This window comes from Benincasa hispida, chromosome 6 (assembly GCF_009727055.1).
Source record: "Benincasa hispida cultivar B227 chromosome 6, ASM972705v1, whole genome shotgun sequence".
Lineage (NCBI taxonomy): Eukaryota > Viridiplantae > Streptophyta > Magnoliopsida > Cucurbitales > Cucurbitaceae > Benincasa > Benincasa hispida.
In genome coordinates this window covers 45012580-45017692 of record NC_052354.1, presented here as the reverse complement: position 1 = coordinate 45017692, position 5113 = coordinate 45012580, and positions in this window count along the sequence as shown.

Sequence of the window (5113 nt, the reverse complement as noted above, 5' to 3'; positions counted from 1 at the left end):
GGTTGGGAAGAGTTCCTAGAGAAGTGGAGAAGCCTCCATGACAGAGAAGTTCGTTGGGAGCGCATGGAAAGCCTCACAGGCAGTTGCTCAATAGTATGCTGAGTTTGATCAGAGTCGGTTGATGAGGATGTCAACCAATTGAGTGGGGGAGAATGTCACGGTCATGCTTGTCCAGAGCGTGTTGCCCATGGCCGCATGACCACCTCCACCTCTTTACTATGCTTTCATCCTATGTATTTCCTTTTGCTAGGTAGTTAGGTTTATTTGTATTTTTCTTAGTGAGTGACCGCTCGCCTATTTTCATATGCAAGGGTGAAGGATGTGTTTTTGTTCAGAATGCATTATATGGGGATAAGACTAACCATCACTTCCCCATACCCGGAGTAGTATGTTATAAAACTGTTGTTGTTGCTTATTTTTTTCTAGCATACTACAATCTTTCTTTTCTCTATTCTTACAATTAAACTGTTTGCGAAAACCTTTTCTCCAAACCCGTTTTATAAAACCGTTTTCTCCAAAGCGGGGGTGGAGGTTGCGAGAGGCACCCAGTGTGCCATTGGCTATTCGTATTTGAATTGGTTGACTTGTTCGTGAGCAGAAACAAGTGACACACAATCGCTAAAGTGAAGCTTTAGGAAGTGCGATTGTGACACCTAACGTCTATATCTGCACAACTTGAGGCTACTGCATGCTTTACTAACCTCTCATGACATAGGCTGCCGCATGCCTTATCAACACATAGTTTATCCTTACCTTCAACACTTAGCCTCTACAAGCCTTAGTTGCTACACACAGAACCTCATGTGTCTACACTTCTTCATCAACGCATGCCTACACTTTGCTTCCATACTTTGCCAATTTTCACTTGTTAAATTATCTAAAACTCACCATTGACTAAGTATTCCTAACACTTAGAATTTTCTTCCTCCATCTTCCTACTTTCTTTACTTCATTTCATAATTTTACTTAATACGCTTGTTACTCATTTTTGTAGGAAAAATGGAGTACGGGGTTTACACATTATACTCTCCATGGCCTGTCTCTTATACACATCTAGATGTGTATAAGAGACAGTGCATGTAAAAGACCGAGGACTAGCCTCTGAGTCATAATGTCTTGAACCAAATGCTGGCATCATCATCATCAGACTAACATAACCAGATTAACTCTGCGTCTGCATCACAGGGGGCAACTCTTCCATATTGTGGGCAACCTCATCGAACTCATCCTCTTCCCAAACAGGTTCTCTACGTCTAAGAGTTGGTGGAGGAACAATAGGTATATCGTACATATAATGTATCTCCTCTATACAGCTCTAGTTATCACTGCATATAGCAAGAACCTGGTTCGAATTATTCGTAACATCTAGGAGTCTACTGTCGTTTGATCTCTGTGAATTATAAAACAATTAGATAATATTTAAAATAAATTTAAATTAAAAATAATTAGATTATATTTAAAATTTAAATTAAAAATAATTAGATAATATTTAAAATAAATGTATAGATTATATTTAAAATAAATTTAAATTAAAAATAATTAGATAATATTTATTCATTTACTAGATGACCTGCAGCTGCTCCCGGATGAGTGACGTAGTGCCTTGTGATATTATTATACCAATGAATGTAATCTTGAGTGACATCCCTGTCAAACTATTCAATAGAAACCCAATAAACCTTGCACGATAGTGCCATCGCACTACCAAATGTACAACTTTTTGGGACCAATCTCCAGTAAGTCAATATCATGCAATAGAGGTTCAGTATTATAAGGCGATGGGACATCCTGCTGAAAACCGAATTGTCTCATCATCCTGTCAAGAAGATGCCACTCACCAATGTGAAAACATATGAGAAGACTCATCGTCCGCCATATGTTTTGACCATTCGTATAAAAATTGGGCAAAGTGTGCATGATAATTTTGTAGGGCTCCCAAATAACCTAAAACACAAAATATTATATTGGAAAACATTAAAGACAAATACAATAAAAATGTGTATAAAATAATCAATTTGGTTTAGTGTTAATGTACTCGTTGAAGCAGATCAAACATGTATCTGACTACAAGTGTGGTTGTCCTAGTCACACAATATTCAATTTTTAGATTATAAATTAACTAGATCAATCATATAAAAATTAAATTGAATTAAAATAACATACTGAGAACCGTAGGCTTGTCCAGCTAACTGAGTGTCATTTACATGTTGTAGTTATAGAGCCATTGGAAATTGCTCCCAAGCCCATAGTTGCAAAAGTATGAGAGGCCTAACTATCTCACGAACTTCAGGTCTTGTTGCTTTGCATAGTTGTCTATACAACCATGCCAAACATGCTCCACCCCACGAATACTGCCCCGCATCATAGAAGTTAGCTAATAGTGGTAGGAACATCAAGTGAACAAAATGACTTGATTTATCGAAAAACAGACTTCCACTCATCATTTGTAGTATATATGCTCGCGCATATCTTATGACGATTTCCTCGTCTGCATCATCTACGAGCTCACGGAATTGTGTTCCTAACCATATCAAACTTAACCTCGATCCTTTAATTTTGTCGTCAAGTAGGGTCACACCGAGGTACAGTTGACATACTTGTGACCAGTTATCATACATCACTCCAGTGACCGGCTCATCGTCAACAGGTAACCCCAACAACACTTCTATGTCTTGTAGAGTAATAGTGCACTCTCCAACAGACATATGAAATGTATGCGTCTCAGGCATCCATCTCTCGACCAAGGCTGTGATCAGATGTCAGTCCAACTGAATAAATCATATTTTGGCAACCCCATAGAATCCAGATATACGGAGTAGCGGTAGTATTCGAGGGTAGAGTGGGATAGTGCACTGGACAACTGCCTCTCGACGCCTGCAAGATATTTCCTCAGTAGTATGATCTCACCATACAATAGATGATTGATGAATGGACTAGTCGTACAAAACATTGGGATCAATAGGTCCTGGTTTAAAGTCATGATGTGAAAGAAAAAAAAAAATTTATTTCTCAATTAAAAAAATATTTATTTCTCAATTAGAAGAATAATGTACAACTTTTTAAATTGTAATAAAAAAATTGAATATATAATAAAAGTATAATCTACACTCAATTAAATATACATGATAAAAAAATTATTTATTTCTCAATTAAAAGAATAATGTACAACTTTATAAATTATAATAAAAAAAATTGAATATACAATAAATGTATTATCTACACTTAATTAAATATAGATGAAAAAAAATATTTATTTCTCAATCTCGAACTATCTGGAGCCCATTTTAGTAACGAAGGATACTTCCTTCGATTATAGCCTAACTGATTACAAAATCCACATTGTTGTCGGGTGACTGGTTCTGTCCAATCCATCTCGTTATGATAACGTGAACTTTTTGGTCTACCATGTTTTCTCAACAACGATGGATCATCATGTCATGCAGTACAGGTTGAAATTGAGAAGAGTAACATTCAGCATACGTTGACAATTTATAATAGTCCTCAATAAAGTCTTCGTAGTTCATATTAAAATGTGAGCAAACTGCCATAAACTGCAAGCATGGAATCTCAAATGTTTGCCACTTGTTACATGAACAGTACCACTCGGACCTGTTTAGCCTCAATATTTGAACATTTCCCCCTTTAGCATTGAGACTATGACGTCCGGTCTTCACATGAAACACACATTCATATCAATCATATGATTGTACTTCATGTTTACTAGATCTTGCAACCCATTTGTTTATTTTTTTCGTGTGCGTACCTCATTATAAAATATGCTTGAAACAAATTGTTAATAATATATAATAATAATAATAATAATAATATTATTATTATTATTATTATTATTATTATTTTATCTTGATGCTCCAAAACATCCCTTATATCTTCTTTTCTTTTCTCGAAATAATTTACGCATTTGAAAAATGTTATTTGAGCAAGAGCATTTATCGGCCGAGCTCCTTTGAGGACGCCATTTATGCACTTTGATAGATTTGTCGTCATCCACCCATATCTGAACCCTCCATCATGTGCTTGAGTCCATTACTCTATACCAATGTTGTAAAAAAGAAAACTCAGACAGCTCTGATTTATTCCTTTGATATCTTCAATTTTATTAAACTTCCGAATTTAAAACTGACACCCGGCATGATAAACATAATTTTTCAATGTATTAAATTTGTACTTTTTATTAAAGTTGCTGACAATATGTCGTAAGCAGAAACGATTGTGACATTTTGGTCCTATCCAACCATTTATTAGATTGTTCATTGCTACGATTATGTCAGCAAATCGATCTGAAATTAAACACACTTTTTCGTGTGTTACAATTTCTCTCAAGTGTTTCAGAAACCATCCCCATGAGTCTGCAAACTCTTCATCTGCAACGGTAAATGCAAGTGGAAGAAGATACGCATTTGGATCAACTGATGTAGCAATCAACAATTTTCCTCGATATTTGCCATACAAGTGGGTACCATCTATCTGAATTATCGGCCGACATTTATTAAAAGCTTCTATACAAGGACCAAATGCCCAAAATACAGAAGTTAAGATAACATAACCTGCAATAAGCGTTTCTTTCACTCTCCCCTCTAGACGTGTTCTGGGATTGGTCTGCTTAACCATATATAACCACCTGGGTAACAATTTGTAAGACTCATCCCAATCACCGAACACTTTAGCTAATGCTTTTCTTTTCCCCTCCCATACCCTATGGTAAGGAACATGATATCCAAACTTTGATTTGATGTCCAGTTGTGCCACACTGATAGATGGTTTTTCTTTTAACAGAACTCAGTGCAATAATTGATGAATCCAATTGCACATGACTTTGACTCAATTCTGAATAAAAACATGTATGTTGCTCATCATACTTAGTGATCTTGAACAAGCCATGCGATTTTTTTTTATTGTACGAAGTCTCCATTTGCAACCTTCTTCCCACTTCTTACCTCGAATTGTCCAAATCGTCGGTGTCGATTCCACAACCTCATATGGTGCGTGACATTTAATAGCAAAACATTTGACTGCGTGTTGTAGCATTTCTTTGTCTTGACAAATCATCCCTTTATACAACTGAGTATTGTCAACGTCCACAGGAGCTACAATT